The sequence below is a fragment of the Dipodomys merriami genome, unplaced genomic scaffold (genome assembly GCF_024711535.1).
Source record: "Dipodomys merriami isolate MVZ:Mamm:240054 unplaced genomic scaffold, mDipMer1.0.p SCAF_1, whole genome shotgun sequence".
Lineage (NCBI taxonomy): Eukaryota > Metazoa > Chordata > Mammalia > Rodentia > Heteromyidae > Dipodomys > Dipodomys merriami.
The window spans coordinates 64,569,446-64,587,681 of NW_027202270.1; the positions used below are offsets into that span (position 1 = coordinate 64,569,446).

At 34.0% G+C, this 18,236-nt stretch overlaps 2 protein-coding genes across 11 annotated transcripts in view; one reads left to right on the forward strand and one right to left on the reverse strand.

Annotated features, from left to right (window-relative positions):
* Mbd5 (methyl-CpG binding domain protein 5) overlaps nucleotides 1-17,925 on the reverse strand; it is a 338,624-nt gene extending 320,699 nt beyond the window's left edge. For 5 of the 6 annotated variants that reach the window (XR_011372200.1, XM_070023527.1, XM_070023533.1 and 2 more), the window contains exon 1: nucleotides 17,063-17,692. The gene's annotated coding sequence lies outside the window, so the exon portion shown is untranslated. The other variant, XM_070023512.1, reaches the window with a different exon arrangement.
* A 67-nt stretch (nucleotides 17,926-17,992) lies between these two features.
* Nucleotides 17,993-18,236, forward strand: part of Orc4 (origin recognition complex subunit 4) — a 52,442-nt gene continuing 52,198 nt past the window's right edge. For 3 of the 5 annotated variants that reach the window (XM_070023564.1, XM_070023559.1, XM_070023573.1), the window contains exon 1: nucleotides 17,993-18,139. The gene's annotated coding sequence lies outside the window, so the exon portion shown is untranslated. The remainder of the gene's footprint in view (nucleotides 18,140-18,236) is intronic. The other 2 variants (XM_070023538.1, XM_070023581.1) reach the window with 2 other exon arrangements.

Here is an 18,236-nt window from a genome sequence, read left to right on the forward strand (position 1 = left end):
ATAAATATACCTGGCTTTCCAGAGTAATTGTGTTCCTTTAAAAGAGGGGGGGGAGAGGGAGGGAGAAAGAAAGAGAAAGACAGAGGAGGAGGAGGCAGAGGAAGGAGGGGAGAGGAGAGGCAAAGTTTGAAAGAAGAGGGAAAGGAGGAGGAAGAAAAGGAAAAGGAAGTGGAAGGAGAAGTAGTAGTAGTAGTAGTAGTAGTAGTAGTAGTAGTAGTGTAGGCCTAGCAAAAGTAAATTCTTAGTAAAGGATAAGGGCAAACCAAAAGAAATAAAAAGGAATTCAAATAAGATGCATGAAAAAAGCTGCAATGATATGATTCTTTGTATTATGTTACCTATAATAAAATAAAAACTGGCCAGTCTAAATTTCTAGGCATCTTGCTTTGACTTTCTTTTGTTTCAGAGTGCAGTTTTTAACTTCATAGAACATATTAGGCAGGTGACCTAGGTCTCTTGTATACCACTCGCTGAAACTTTGGATAATCCACCAGTCTTTCTGGGTCTTTATTTCTTTTTCAGTAATAGTAAAAGTGAAAATACTGCCTTTTTCATTATTATCACTATTCTCACCTAGGAATATCTGACTCATATCTCAATGTACATTTCTACTCTTAAAGTAGCTGAAAGAACTTTTTGTCATTTATAATACAGATCATGCATACAAGTCACACATACAAGTGTTTTGTTAATATTGGTCTTCACTGCAAGGTCTCTCATCTCCATGGTCCTTGGCTGTCTTACTTATTGTTGAATATCTGGATTATAGCAAATGCTTTATATTTGTTAAAACAGTAGTTGCATAATGAACATTTATGCTTTTTTATATCACTGTGAAAAGCCTGAGGTTGTGTCACAAATCTTTGTACTATCTCTTTTCTGCAATGAGGGAGAGCTTCGAGGGCTTGAACTCAGGTTTGGCACTCTATCCTTTTCACATTCATTATTCTTGAGATAGGATCTGTTTTTTATGCACTAGCCCCATTGGGTGTGATCTTCCTACTGTTTCTTCCCCATTTCCCTGGGGATGACAGGCATGCATCACCATGCTCAACCATTGGTTGACTCCAGGGCTGGAGTCAAACCTTGATTCCTGGACCCTTCTTCACAAATAGTTTAGGACTCTCTCTCTCTTAATTGATAGGAACAAACCATCCTTTTCTCTTTGTGACAAATGTTCCTACTTATAAAAATTTCACTATTCCTATGAGTTAGATGAGTTAGCAGCTGGTATTAGCTTTCATAATAGTCTAAAATACCCATAACTGATTCAAGAGAATAAATGAGTTGGCAAACTTTAGCTATGAAAAGTTTAATACAACGTACTAAACACAACTTTTTTTTTTTTTGGGTCCGGTTGTGGGGCCTGAACTCTGGGCCTGGGCGCTGTCCCTCAGCTCTTCAGCTCAAGGCTAGCACTCTACCACTTGAGTCACAGCACCACTTCCGGCTTTTTTTTCTGCTTATGTAGTGCTGAGGAATCGAACCCAGGGCCTCATGCCTGCAAGGCAAGCGCTCTACCACTGAGCCACCTTCCCAGCCCACACTTTTTTTTTTAGCAGACATTTAAACTGTTTAAGTTATATTGAGTTTTAAAAAGTAACCTGAGTTTTCACCTGCGTTATTAGATGAACTCATTTTCTAAGATTATAGATCTAGTCAGAATGCAGGAAAATAGCAAAAAGACAAAATTAACCACTTGTGTAACTTATTCACAATATTTAAATATTATTTCTAAAAAACAGCAGACTCAAGAGGGAAAAAAGTGGTCTTTATGTGAAAATCTCTACAAGTGGTGGCAAATATTAGACTGAAACACTAAATTTGATTTTTATTGGTTTTAGAAAGAAGATTCATTCTGCTTTCACAGAAACAACTGAACTTTATTTACAAATTTTAAATCAGATACTATTGCTATTGCTATCTTCTAAAAGCAACCACTTACAATTCTCTTAGGAATGGTTTTTCTCTAAGTCTTTAAATGGTTATTATTACTTTCTCAATATTAACCAAATGATTACTTTTAAAAACTGATGAATTACATAAAGTATGCAAGAAAAAATAAATACCTATTTCAAGTGCTCCCTGATGTCCTAATAAACAGGTACTGTTTACCTTATAAACAATTTAAAAAACTTGTATAACAATTCACTTTTTGACATTTAGGGTTACTGTTCACTAAAAATGTGATTTAAAGTACCAGAATATTGATTGGGAAGAACCTTATGAACCTCATTCACTAAAATGGAAGAAAAAGCTAGCTGATAGTGGACAAAAACAACAAGGAAGGAACAGCTTATGCTAAGCAAAAGGAAAGAAATGTAAGTATCACCTGATGTGGAAGAAATAACTGTATTGTCAAAGTTCAAAGAATTCACAAACTTTTTGGACCATGATAATGATAATTTGCCTTGTGAAGGTTAAAATGTGTTTGTGACTTTAACTAAGTATCACTATTCCACAATGCTGTGAAATGTGAAATGTATATAACCACCTAATATCAATGAAAAAATAAGCCAAAAAAACACTTTAAATATCATAAGAGATGGCTAGGCTAACCTTTGAATTTAGTCTAAACCCACCTAAAACATTTTTTTCATGTAATCTGAATGAATCACCCTTAAGTAAAAGGACACAAAGATACAAAGAAAATTTGGAAAAACATTTATTTTGCCAACTAATAGGCTAATTTGAACTGTAAATAAGGAGTAGAAATAGCTTGGATCAACCAACTGGAAGAAGGAATATTGTGAATTTTAATTTTAATCTTTCAAACAGAATTTTCTATTGTATTTGAAGAACTCTTAAACTTTGTGTGTCAGTTTCCTTATAACAAACAATAGAGTATTTTCCCACACTTCCCTTAACAGTAAGATTTAATTAATAATATGATAGTAACAATATAAAGAACTTGTAAAAATAAATTTCAACGTAAAATTTTCATATACTTTCCAAAGAATTGTAAATCAAACTGATTGTTTTATTATGCCAAATGAAAAACCCAAAGTAAGGCTAAAACTATTTTTTCTTTTTGTACAACTAATACACAGAAAATACATACAGTTACCACTTCTATGTCATTTTGGATGCATCAGGAATTTTTGAGGTCACTTATAATACATTAAATAACTTGGAGGTAGGCACAGTATTTAGTTCTTTTATTAATGGGACTTAGGCCAAAAATATTATATATCGAGTGACAGTGTAGGAATTTGAATCCAAACTTTAGCTCTACAGTTCATGCTTTTAGCATTTTTGTGTTATTACCTACTTAATATATGGACATTAAGACAAAGAAAGACAATATATCTACATATTGTTCTGATAAGAGATCAGAATTTCACTTTAACAATTAAATTCATGACATTTCCGCCCAGTGTTATAAGAAAATAACAAAAGATACATTTAGCTTACTTTTACATTCTTTATACAAGTTTTCAGAACAGTAAAATAATATGAGCTGGGCTTGGTGGCTCACGCCTGTAATCCTAGCTACTCAGGAGGCTAAGCTCGAGAATCACAGTTCGAAGCCAGCTGGGGCAAGAAAGCTGTAAGACTCTTATCTCCAATAAACCACCAGAAAACTGGAAGTGGCACTGTGGCTCAAGTGACAGAGCACTAGCCTTGAGCTGAAGAGCTCAAGGACAGCATCCAGGCCCAGAGTTCAAGCCCCATGACCAATTTAAAAAAAAAAAAAAAGAAAAGAAAACTAATTCTGAAACATGTTCCTTGGAATATTTTCTGATTGTTAGAAGAACTAAATATGAAATTTATAAAATGCTGAGCACAGAAATGGGACAAACGAAGTGTTTTAGCAGAATAGCTTTGATACTCCTTAACAAAAACCAGAAAAAATTCTTTCATTATAATTATGTATTTTGAACCTTGTTTAATAAAAGAACCAAAGGCATAGAGGGTATCACAGAACTACAGTCCCTTGGATATATTCTGCTAGAAAGACAGTAAGATGCTATAAAACATAGATAACATCTATACTGGAATAATTTCTCTTTCGCATAAACTGACTCTATAGAATTATTAAACTCAGTAAACTTTCTTTTCAAATGAAATAATAAGCTTTTCAAATAGTGATGATCTATGAATTTTCATTCAGTAGTCTGTTAGTTTGTAAAACATGAATCAGTGCAAGTTATATTCTCTCAGAATGCTCTATAAGAAATAAATAAGTTCTTCGCTGGTGTAGTTGTATTTAGACATTAAAAGGTCTGCCCTACCTGAGAAATGTCACAAGTTCAAGATTTCCTGGTAGATGTTGAACTTTCACAGTGATTCACTAGAAGAATTCTACAACAGCATTTGATACACCTATCTATCCAATGCATCCAAGTTAATACATCTTCATATTATTTAGTTTTTAACAAAAATTACGTAATCGATTCATTATTTTTATATTCTTAAGCTTATTAGATTGTAAACTACTTAATACAGATAGAAACTAGTGCCAAAAGAAGCTTAAAATGTTATTTCAACATGAAATGATGATTATAAGTTGAATCAAAAATAAGGCAAAACTATTCCAAAATATTCCAAAAATCATTTAAAACCTCCAAATAATACATACCATTGTATTAAGGCTAATACCATGGCTTGAAGTAGGTAATGCAAACTAGTAATTTAAAACTATTTTTTAAATTTTGGTGCTAGTCCTTGGGCTTGAACTCAGGGCATGGGTTCTTGTCCTTGAGCTTTTTACTCAAGGGTACTGCTCTAACACTTGAGCCACACTCTTCTGGCTTTTTTCTTCTTTTTGGTAATTAATTGGAGATAAGAGTCTCTTGGCTGGCTGGCATCATACCATGATCCTCAAATCTCAGCCTGAGCAGCTAGGCATACAGGTATGAGCCAACTGGCTCCCAACTAAAAACACGTCTGACTATACAAATTACTTGGAATAAAATAAAAATAAAGTTGACATTTATACTGTCATTATTTTGCGATGACCCTTATCCTACTGCTACATAAAATAATTTATAAAATGCTTACATTTACAACTGACATAATCACACTGTCGATACATGGATGCTGTTTTTCTTCTTCTCCCTTCATTTACTATGGTCATTAGACTGTGTTTATCTAGTAGCAGTGAGGGTCTTCCCAAGTTGTCCAATATGGACTATGTTCCTTATCATCCTTCGTTACTGTCTATCCTACACCAAACCAGTACACTTGAAGTAGGTTTTTTTCCCTCATTTCTCATAGCTTGGTCAATAACAACCAGGGTGCTCTCTTTTAAATGCAAAGGCATTATATTCAACCTCTTTCTTTCTTTTCCCAATTTCTGCCTGGTTAGAATATTATTTTACTTTTACAATTTTTAAATGTTATGTGTTTTATATGTTTTATAAGACCTACAGTTGTAGTTATGATTTAATGGGCAAGAGGATTATAAATTTTAAGTAGGAATAAAAGTAACTTTATGTAACACAATCTTTCTATAATTTAGATTTCATATTCATTAAATAATATCAGTCTGCTTAAATATTAAACTTGAGAATACAGAAAAATGCTGCCTACAGTTTCCTGCAGTTTGGCGCCTAACCCACCTAACAGGAATCATCTTTCATCTTGCTCTTAACATCTGCCTTGTCAACCTAAGTTTAATGTTAGGTACTGTGATCCCTCCTACATCAGGATTTTCATACAGAATGTTCCTTCTTTTCAGGAAATTCTTTTCACTATCTTGATCAAACTAACTTTTACTCAGTAAGATGATAGCTAAATAAAGACTTCCTTAAAAAAGATTTCCCTTGATACCACTAATTGACTAAATTCTTTCTAGAAGCATCAGATAATTCTACCCAGTAACTAAAACGTTCCCATTTTATATTTATTTGTATGACTATATTATAAATATCCTTCTCTATCAGTAGGGTATAAGGCCAGAAGTCCAAGATTCATGCCTAATTTTGCTCACAGTGAGTACATAATAGGTATCAACATACCTTTGCTAAAGATACAAACAAACCCTTGGTAAAAATAATACGATGATGATGATGAGAGAATATAAGTTCTGTGTCGATTACAGATATATATATATATATATATTTTTTAAATCACTATTTCTTTCTGGGTAAAAACAAGATACCAAGCCATATGTGGGATAACTGTTTGAATCTGTCTACTTTCTTCCTAAATTTATTTTTTTAATGAGCAATCAAAAAACAAAGACTTCAATTACTGATGTTACGGGTAAGATGCCATGATAATTTACACCACAGGGCTATTTGGAAATGAATTAAATGCAACCAAATTTATAACGCAAATAGTAAAAACATTAATATCCTTTTACTATTTTTAGTATTTGTTTATATATTAAATGCATAATTTTAGTTATCTACTATTCATAACTTCACTCAGGAACCATTCTGGGTATAAATTTTAATTGTTAAAGAAAAAAAAATCCCTTGGTATTCTTGCCCAGTGTTTTCATATTTTAACTAGAGTGCTTCAGTCCCAATCATATCTTACTGCACTAAATCAGGCTCAACGGATTTTCTACTCATAATTTTTCTGGAAGTTATTTTCCCTCATTTTCCTTATTTTTTTTGGTGACCTACATTCTGCGAAATAAAACTTTAGAAAATAAATTTAAAGGTATATTACTTCTAACCACTTCCTTAATTTACCATATTATTCTCAATTTTAACTGTAGTTTTCAAACTACTAAAAATATACTTCCCAATTTCCTCATCTTTTGTCATTACCTGAATTAATCTCTTATAACAACTTAGTATTTCTACTTTATCTAAACAATCTAATTCATATCCTCTCCAAAAGCATACTACGATTTAACGCAATTCTAACAGCTTTTTTATTAAGCATATTTACAGCTTATTTTACAAAGGTTTCTAAACGACTTTTAAAATGTACATGTTTGAGTCACCTAAAGAATAATCTCAAACTTTTAAAAATTTTATTCTCTATTAAGCCAGTTCAAATATAGAAAACATTATAGAATCTGTGACTATGCTATCAGTGTTTTGAATAAGCAAATAATAATCTGTATCACTCATTACAATAATGTTTTATCTTATTCTCATGTATTCTATCTGAGACTGAAATAGACTTTATAATTTCGTAACTGACGTCTTTATCACCCTTGGAACCCAATGTACACAAGTGGATTTTTTCAGAAAGACACAGAATATTTAAAAATCAAGATAGATTATATCCATTGTTCTTCTAAGATTAGATCATTCTGATAGGTCTTATTTTGCATCCTGCTACAATAATTTTCAGCAAATACCAAACTGACTTCAAGGTATTCAAGGAATATCTTCATATAATTATTTTTCTAGGACTGTAATTTTCCTGTAATATGTAAGTATAATTTTTCATCACAAACTTGCTTTCAGAATATAAGCTTACTTTTAATATTGAAGTAATGGTGAAGTATACATTCATCATCATTCTTGTATGCATCCCAGATATATAATTTTTTGTAGATAAATGATATAATGTGGCACATATCTTTCAGATCTTTCTTTGATGCACTTACATATTTATGGCATAAACTTTATGCATTTATAGAATACACAGCATTATATACCCACATAAACATACATTTTTATACATAGCAAACATAATATCCTGTACATGTATTTTTTAGATACCTGGGAACATACTGTACAGATTATTTGATTTGCTCAACATAATTTATCTTGGAAATATATGCATTTAATTTACAAATCCAAATTTTTAATGGTTGGTTTCAGTTTTTGTTTTATCCTTTTATTTTTCAGTTTTATCATTGGTATTAGTTCCTAATTTTCTACTGTTACATCATTCTAAAACAGATTGTAACTTTCAGGTAGACTTTGTCATTGAGATATTTAAGCTAAAAAATTTATCAGGAACACATTCAATTATGATTTTTCATCTTTCCTAAATAGTATGTTATTTCTATGTCATAAATTTAGGCTTCAATACAAACTTATGATTATAGAAAAGCATATGGGAAGAGGCATGGTAGTGGTACATGCCTGTAATCCTGTGTACACTGGAGATAGGGGAAGATCAGATTTCAAGGCCAGTCTAGGTAAACCTAGATCTTTGGTGACAAAACCAAAAGAAAAAAGGGCTGATAACATAGCTCAAATGGTAGAGGGTAAGGTCATGAATTCAAACCTAGTAACTTAAAAAAAAAAGCACACAATTTTAAGTGAATTATTGACTAGTTAGGTAAACTATGAAAACAGAGAAGCAGCTGGAGAAATGTTTTAAAGGAGATCTTGAATAACTCATTAAAAAATGACTGGGAATGTGGCTTAGTGGTTGCCTTGCATGCATTAAGCCCTGGGTTCGATTCCTCAGTACCACAAAAATAGAAAAAGCCAGAAGTGGTGCTGTGGCTCAAGTTGTAGAGTGTGAGCCTTGATCAAAAGAAGCTCAGGAACAGAGCCCAGGCCCTTAGTTCAAGCCCTAGGACTGGCAAATAAATAAACAAACAAAAAATAAATAAATAAAACTTTACCAACATAATGAAACAAAGAAATCACAAACAAAAAAGCGGCATTTCAGAAAAGACATAAAATTAAGTGAAATTCTGTTCTATTTAGGTTTAACGTTCTGTTCATACCCATAAGAACGTTGAAGTAATGTGACTATTTTTATTCTATAATAAGCACCATATTGTTATGTTCTTCCAAATAAAAAAGGGACTCAAGTCAACTGAAAATCAAAGTAACATCTACTAAAGAATGTATTAATTTGAGAACACAAACTGGACCATTTAAGTAAGCAATAAGATAAACTGTTGGGCCTTATTACACCCAAAAATTGTTAAAATGAAAAGACTGTATTGCAAAATAAGCTCTATTTTCACTTCTATAAAACAGTTAAACGTTAATAGTTCCTAAATTCATAAAAAATATTCTTAAGGAGTTGTAAGATTTTGGAAAGCCAATGACTACCATTGTAAAATGACTACCATCATAGAATTATTAGTAATGTTTCTAGTTAGTATGAACCTTCTGATATAAACTCAACACTGTAGCTTTAATTGAAGTTTGAATGTTATAAACAGTTAGCTGTCTGGCTCTGGCCTGCATTCTAATACCATCAGCAAAACAGAGATGGGAAGCATAAACAAACCTTTAACTAGATTACAGTGTCTAAAATGGCCTAGAAATCCTTCAGCAGAAGCTCCAGTGTGATAAAAGTGAAAGAAAAAAATTATTTTATATTACATTAATATTTTCAAAACCTTTAAATTTGTCATTACAGGAATATGTATTTGATTTAATAAATACTTTGTTATTTAATATTTATTAATGATAAACTTTATACTTTCCACATTTAAATTTTTTTCACATAAACAAAAGTCCCTTTCTCCTAACAAAAATAGTTCTTTTATTAGGTAAGTATATCCCTAGTAAGGAGGCTGTCTAAAAAGAAAATAGTTTTCCTTTTTGAATGCAGAATAATTCCTTTCCACATCAGTAACAATCTGACCATTCTTTTAAGGTACTAACAATATTAGGAGTACAAAGATTAGGTTAATTAATGGTCAACAGATTAGTGAACATTTCTGGACTTGAGTATAAAAAATACCTGCAACTCCATGATTAACTTAAATATAACTTAGCACTCTATCTTAGTTAAATTTTTGTATTTATTTCTAACTTCTATAGTATAGACATTCAGTTTTAATAGAAAAATAAGACTGGGCAAAAATGTGAGTATAACACTCATATAAAACAAAACAAAACAAAAGAATGTGATCATTGATGAAATCTCCTTTGGTTAGCAAAAGAACTCAGTAAGGCACCGATGTACAAAATTTCACTTTTTCAAGGTTGGTGATTAATTTACATAGCTCGTATTAGTCTTTTAAAAAATACACTCAAACTATCTAGTCAATGATTCAAAGTCCTCTAAGAAAAGGTTACATAAGTCAACTAAAATAAGGGCTCAACCACAATTTGTTACATCCAAGTTTGAAGTATAAGCTTTACATTATATTCAATATCATTAAAGATTCTCTTTTCAATCAGGCCCAACTACATTTTAAAAAGACTGGAGGTGAAGACCGTAAGTGCTTGCTTTTTGCCCATTGACCAGGTAACTATAACTATTTGCATTATCTATGTACCATGGGGTTTTTATTATTTTTATCTAAAGACATCCCTTTTTGGTAATGGCAAACATGTCTATTTTGGTAATGGCAAACATGTCTATTTTTCTCAATATACCTTTAAAGGTTTTTAAATTGTTTCATATCTGGTCAAGTTGAGACTCTTAATAAAAGTTGTAATAAAAGTTTACAATTTGATTTTTTCAGAAAAGTCAACAAACTATAAGTATTTGTTAATAAAGGTCTTAAATTAAAAAAAGACCAACCTTAGTTTATGTTAAATCTGTGAATATCTCACCTTTTTTTTAACCTTTGAAGACTTATAGTGAATTATTCTATTTTCAAGACAGATATAACTCATTGAATTAATTTCAGTATACCTGAGAAAATTGTTTTTGACTTATTCTAACCTGATGAGACTGCTTTCATAGACCAAAAAAAAAATCATTCTTAATAAACTCTCCTTCTGAACTATAGAAGATGATTAGAATATTTCCTTGGCATTTAAAGCTGTCTCTAAACTATACAGGCTCTAAATGTACTGGCATAGTGCTCACAGGAAGGTAATCAATACAAAGATAAAGTATGAATGGGCATTTGCCTAGGCTGAATATCAAAGTACCTGGTTAAAAAGATTAAAAAAATTATTATAATTGCTTTTATTTGTAAAAGCAAACCATATAAAAATGAACTCTGGCCAGCTGAATCAAAGTTTTTTAGATAACTGTTTTAAATCCATAATACATTTCACACATGTAGAGAAATCAAAAGTTCTCCATTTTTAGCTGGTCATATTGTCACATACCTGTATCCTATCTACATGGGAACTATAGATCAGGTTTGCAGTTAAAGTGAGGGCCCAGAAAAAAAGTGAGGGTCCATTCTACCACAAAGCAAGGCAAAGCATGTATTAATGCTCACAAGCTATGTGGAGTCCAAAGGTAGGTGGACATCAGTCTAAGCTGGCTCCAGAGGAAAAGAAAAAATCACTACCTTATGTATGTAACTGTAACCCCTCTGTATATCACCTTGACAATAAAACTAAATTTTAAAAAAGCAAAAAACAAAACAACAACAACAACAACAAAACTTTGGCCAGGAAGTGGTACTCACGTCTATAATACTAGCTACTCAGGAGGCTGAGATCTGATGATCATGATTTGAAGTTAGTTAGAAATAGAAAAGTCTGTGAGACTCTTTATCTCCAATTAACTTCCCCAAAAAGCTGAAAGTATAGCTGCGGTTCAAATGGTAGAACACTAGCCTTGAGTACAAAAGCTCAGGGACAGTGCCTGTGCCCTGAGTTCAAGCCTCAGGAATAAAACAACAACAACAACAACAACAACAACAACAAATCAAGACCCTAAAAAAAAAAAAGTTGCAAGTGTGAAGTGGCAGGGTGCCCACAGTTAAACAGCAGTATTACTAAAAGTTTATTCATATACTGAAAATATTTTCAACTCTAGTAGTAAAGACCACGTTAAAGTTAATCTTCTTTGCAAGATATAATGACGAAAAGTATGGGGTCTGTAAGGTAATACTGATATAACAACATAATACTAGATAATATGAATTTCGCTTTGATTAGAGTTGTTCCACTATAAATACACTTAAATAAAAATGTTAATGGAAGTATATATTGTACCACAAATAGTTGGAAATTCCAACTTAATGTAACAAAATACTAAGTGTTATTCCATGTAGGAGGATCTCACTTTGAAGCCAGCTCAGAGAAAAGTGTGAGACTCCATCTACAAACAAAAATCCCAAAATGTACTAGAAGCAGGGCACAAAATGCTACCGGTATTGCCTAAACAAGTACAAGATACAAGTATAGGGTACTTGTTCAATCCCCAGTACTGCCAACATAGCAAATGAAACACACATGTCATTTTTAACATAAAAAGAAGATTGGCTTTACGTATATTTTATTTTAAGTTGCACATTGGTATACATTTGTTTCTTAGAAAAGGTGAAGTTTGTTTGCTTTTAGTTTCATCCCGGTACAGTATCAAGAAATTTTTCATCACCACCAATAAGCTATCAGGGACTTGATTTTACTAATGCTTTCTAGAGTACAGATTGAGAACAACACTTTACAGTAATTATTTTGAATTAGCAAGTGTGTAAACCTAATATGATAAAGTACTGTGCTACTTTATAATGATACAATGCAGCTTAAGTAGTCATTGCTTTCCTCACTTGTAATATAGGGACAATAACGCAAAGATCATAGAGAAAGAATGAAATCAAAACTCATCTTAGTGTTGCACATTTGTAATACATGGTGTCTGTGATAACTACTAAAACAGAATTTAAGAATGAATGTGAAAGAGATCAGAATTTGCCACTCAGGAATCTTATTTACTTTCTCTAGATATTAAACAAGCCGTGAGAGGCATTACCACTTTTTTCAATTGTGGCTACTATTCTTCTAAAATATACGTATTGAGAAGAATGCAGTGAATGCTACTTTTTTCTGTTTTTTAAATTATATATAAAAATCTTTTTATAAGTAATAAGATGTGGTTCTTTGTTTCTAAAGTACCAATATTAGAAATTTCAACTCATTTTACTAGAGCTATAGAAGAAATAGTGTTTAATTAAGATTAAACACTGCAACGGTTGTATAACTACAACTTCTAAGTTTTGTCTGAAGTCTTGGAATAATATATTTAGTAAACATATTAAAATTTCTACAACTCCTAAAAATATATACCAGTTCCAACTAAATCATGATGTTAGATTTACTAAAATGCAGTTAAAATATCCAAAGTCTAAAGGAAAATGTACAGTATCTCCCAATAGACCGTAAAAGACACTCTTTTGAGTGCAAAGAAAGAAGAGTTACTTTTGAGAGAAATAATTAAGTTTGCTGAGTCTGGATTTTTTTGTTCCTTTGGGAAAAAATTTGATGAACAGTGTTGGTCATCTTCAAATAAAAAATGATAAATCCACTCTAATTTCACTGTCTAAAGTAAGCTTTACACAGAATAGAAATTTCTAGAATACAGTATTAAGTGGAAATTTTTTCTTACTATTTTACTATTTTAACAGAATACAACAATATCCTTGCTAAACATGTTCTTTTCTACCTAACAGTACCCATTTAGATGATATAAAATTTATTTAGGTTAGCCAAAATAAAGATATGACCAATACACTTGTGCAACACAATTAAACTGTATTTAATTCTCTTCACAATAAATTGCAGGGGCCATGCTTGCTTTTCATATGCCTAATGCAATGCCTGACAGAAGATGCTTCATAGATGTTTAATAAATAGCTAAGTACAATCTGCTGTGCACATACAATTGAAATTGAGACAAGTTTACAGAGATACGTAAGCTGCACATAGGCTTTCTGGCTGACTTCATGGGATCCCACTGAAGACTAGAAGTAAATCTTCATATCCATAGAAAACTGGAAAGTTGGTAATTGTCTGGGTAAGGACCAAAAAAACAAAGTCAGGGAAACATGTCACCTAAGTATAAGTTGCTTTATAGAAATGGCAAAAGCAGCCTACTCATTCCTACAAGCTAATGCACCATTTACTCAACAAAATGAAATTTAAGTGCATCTTAAACAAGTATGTTTTTACATACATTTTTATCATTGCTTATTGAAAATTAATTACTTTTGTAATGTTTCATCCTATATAAAGATTAGAAAGAAGTAGATTTTTACTTATGAGTACTATGGCTACAGTAATTTGGTTATTAGTTAGAAAAGATAAGTCAAAGTTACAGATAAAGGAAAAAACTCCCAAGAAAGTAATTTTCATGGCATGACTACCATGAAATTATAGCAGGAAACAAGGGAAAAAGGAAGGAGGAAAAGAGTAATTTCATATTCCTTCAATAATGAAATTCAAGCATGTTTAATTCTACAAATATAGATTATGACAAACCATCAGTAGATCCTATTGTGCACCAAATATTATACTGAAAATGAGGGACATAAGTTTTAACAAGAAAATACTTTTGTCTATAACTAGTTCATTAAGACAAGACTCAAAAGCAAACCATTAAAGCACAACATGAATTCTCTAACTTTTTATAAATATGGGTCCTCAATACAAGATTAAGAAATACAATTACTGATTAACTGAAGATTCAGAGGGAGAAAGCATTAAAGAAAGCTGAAATAATTCTTAAAATAGTAATAACTCTAATTCACTAGTGAAATTACTACTTGATTAAAATATTAACAAAAATATATTGAATTTATAAATAGAAAAAAATTACAGCTGTCAGGCCATGTATCTTCATATTCTTAGAAAAGACATGTCTTCTTATAAAATGTTAGTGCTATCCACAGAATTGAGCCTGATAGTTTCATTTTTGACAAAAGGCAATGAGGTAATACAGCATAGTAAGTATAATGACACTTGAGTTATACAGTTCCTGAGTTGCCCACTTCACAGGCCTTGGAACCTTGGGCAAGCTCCTTAGCTCTCTGAACTTCTACAATATGGAAAATGAAGAATTAATCCCAGGGTTTTGGCTCTTTAATCCTACCTACTCAGAAGACTGAGATTTGAGCATAAAAATCTGAAAGCCTGTTATCTCCAATTAACCAGCAAAAAATTCAGAAATACAGGTTTGGCTCAAGTGGTAGAGAACCAACCTAAGAAAAGAAAATGAAAATGAAGAGTTAAATGCCTCCACGATAGCTTCTAGTTGAAAAATTACCATCCCAAAATATCACTAGTTCTTAATGTTTTAAAAATAAGCCATAATAAAAGCACAATAAAAGGTTTTTTTAAGCATAAATCATTATCTGACAGAGAGAAAGTCTGGAATCTTCCAATCATAAAGGGTTACCCTGGGGGGTGGTAGGGTAAGGAATGCTTCCAAAGGAAAACGCAAAGTAAAGGCATTAAACTCAAGACTATAAATTTTAACTCAGCTGCCAACTGGGCAACTACTACTACAATTACCTATACAATTTGCTTACTTAAAATTGATTTCTTTAGTAGGTTTTACTTCTATCTCTTACAATAAGGTTTCTGAGGTTTTAATGTGGGGGCAGAAAATCTTAGGTGAAACTACAATGGTATTATTGATGTTAAGAGAAAAACTTGAACTTGGTACAGATTTCTGTTTATGTGCACCATTACAATTCAGAGAAATCTAAGAAACTACTAAATCTATAAGAGGAATGAGAGAATTATGAACATATTGTTTACCATACAGCTTATTTTTCCCTCTATGTATAATGTATGCTTTTTAAAAAAACACAATATTTAAGATTTTAAAGAACAAGGTTCTACATAAGTAATTCTTTCAGTCACTAAAAGATGAACATATTTTGTCTTGCTTTATTATAAAAAAACTAAGATATCAATAGCATCATCATATCTTCATATTTACTTCCAATCTTTCTATGATTTCAGTATTTCTGATCCTTCCTAGTTACTAAATTGCAGCTTTCCTATTACCAGTCTGATAAAAATATTGCCACTTTACAGAAGAATATATTTGTTGACATAAAATATGGGATAAGAAACTCTAACACTGTTTTTAATAAGTGGGAAAAGAAAAAAATGCTTGTGTGAGAGAAAAAGAGAGAAGGAAGGAGGGAGACTGGATCAGGAAAGAGGTAATGAGGGAGGGAGAAGAATGTGTATATAAATTTGCAAGGAAAGGGATAAATGTAAATATGAAATAAAATACCACTTCCCAAAGTAAGCCTTAAGTAAAAGGCCTACACTAGAAATAAACTTTCTCGCTTTTGTGAAATACAGCACTGAAAGAAAGCTATTCAGTAAGAACATACCATGCAAAAAAAGTAAAATATTTTTCATCAAGATTGTTATTCTATAAACCTAAATCTGGGTTTATCTTTCCATTTGTATCTAAGTACAATGGATACACTATAACTTCATGATGTCTTTGACTCATGAAAACATATGATAGAAATCAGTCCCCTTTTACATAGTGAACAATTTGTTTTAGTACCCTGAAAGATGAAAAACTCATCTCAATTTACAACGGTAAATAAATAATTCATTTAAAACTGAAAGTGGTACCAATCCAGCAAACTATTGATGGAAAGGTTTGGCCTTCCATGAAGCAAGAACAACATAAAGTTTTCAGTGGGGATTACTTGTTCAGACAAGTTACAAAGATTAGAAAAATACCCAGTTAATTATGAAATAGTTCATCTTCTCATTTTATGGAAAATAAGTATCAGGAATGTATGTGGGAAAAGACAATACCAGCATTTAAACTTTAAGCATTTTCAGCTTTGAACTTAATAGACTCAAACATGAAACACATATTTAGCATAAAAGCAATCATACAAGTAAAAACTTAACCAAAGGCCTCTATCAATTAAAAATGTGAAACCTGCTATGCAATTCAGACAAAACGAAAAATGATGAGATTAAATCCCTAACGCAAAAACCAGTCAAGTCCTCCAACCCTCAAGTCCACATCCAAACCATACAGTAGCAAAAAGGGGAAAACACTCCAGTCTCCAAATGAAAAAGCAGTTCCAATACAATCCAGATCCCGACATTTTCCCACTAAGAAACAAATGCAGTAGAGCTTTCCTTGGGGAAAGAGAGGGGGAAAAAGCTCTCCAAATGAAAAATTTTAAGTGACATCTAGAAAGTGTGCCTCTTTCTGTCTCTTTCCCTGGCGCCTCGTTGGAAAAAGGAGGGGGTTGTTTTTGTATTCTCCCCCACTGGAGCAAGGCACAATCAGATGTTAGGTGGAGGAGAGAACCCACTTTTGACAACAGCAAATAAAAATAAAAGTGCCCTTCCTCCCCTGACAGGATGGACACTCCAGCTCACACATCCCTCCTCACTCCAACCCCTCCTTCACTCCCCCCCCCCTCAGCACCACCCCCTCCTCACCCCGGAGCTCCACTGCGTATGAGGTTTGGTGCTACTGTTGCCCCGGAGTGAAAGTCAGAGCCAGAGGAAGGCAATGAAGCCCCCACAGATACACTTACCTTTCCTGCCCCCCACTTTTGAGTGCCTTCCCTGGAGCTGTGGAGGATGACACAAAGGGTAATAAAGGGGGGAGTGGAGGAGGAGGATGCGAAGGAGGAGGAGGAGAGCTGGGGAAGTGGCTGCTCCTGGGTGTAGTGAGATGTCTCCAGCCAGGGCCAAGCAGCAGCAGCAGCAGCAGTAGCAACAGCAGCAGCAGTAAGCAGCAGCAGCAGCAACAGCAGCAGCAGCAGCAAAGGGTCTGTGTTGCTAAGAGGCTTTTGGTCTCTTTCTCTCCTCCTCTCACGGCCAAAGAGAAGGGTGGAGGGGGCTCGGGAAGGAGACGAGTGGAGGGGTGAGGGGGTAGGAGTCGTGGATGGGGGTTTTCGAAGAAGAAGAAACTCCTTCCCCTTCTCTCTCAGGCTCAATCCCCCTCTCAGGCTCCGAGCTGGAGGGTGGGGGAAGGAACTCAGCCGCCTTCCCCCCACCCCCCTCAATTCAAGGTTGATGTGGGGTAAAATTAGTGTCCTGTCCCTTTAAAAATAGAAATAAAAGGTGCCCCCCCTCTGCCACTGCCTCTCTCTTCATCATCAGCTGCTGCTGCTGCTGGGGTCTCTCTGCTGGGGGGGGAGGGGGGCTCGGGTAGAAGAGACGGGAGGCACTCACTGCGCATGTCCCGCTCTGACGGGAGGCTGGTTGGTTGAAGGCAGTAGGAGGGGGAGGGGAGGAAATGAGATGTTTTCCCAGAAGGCTTCGAGGCACTCGCGACCCGGAAGACATTGTAGCAGGGGGTAGCGGGGCGGGGGCGGGGAGAGGGAGGAAGTCGCTACTCTTTAACACCCCCAGCTCCCACTTCCCTCCGAAAGGAAAGTGGAGGAACGGAAGTGGGCGTGGACGGAGGCGCGTCGAAATCACGTGCTTGGGCTGGGGGGCGGGTAGGCGAGGTGGGAGCGGCGGCGCCTGCGCGCGGGTCCTGTCGGGAGCCGCTGTGTACGTTTGGCCCCAGCAGGTGAAGCTGAAGGGAGAGGGGGGAAAAGAAGAGCGAGGGAGAGCGAGCGGTGGAGCGGTGTGTGAAGTCGTTGGATCCCGGGTTGGCTCCGGTAAAAGCAGGGTTTTCTATGGGAAGAAATGTGGAATAGTCTGGCCCTGGCTGGAGAGCGAATAGCAAGTGGGAGGACTGAAGGTCGCGCTGACGGG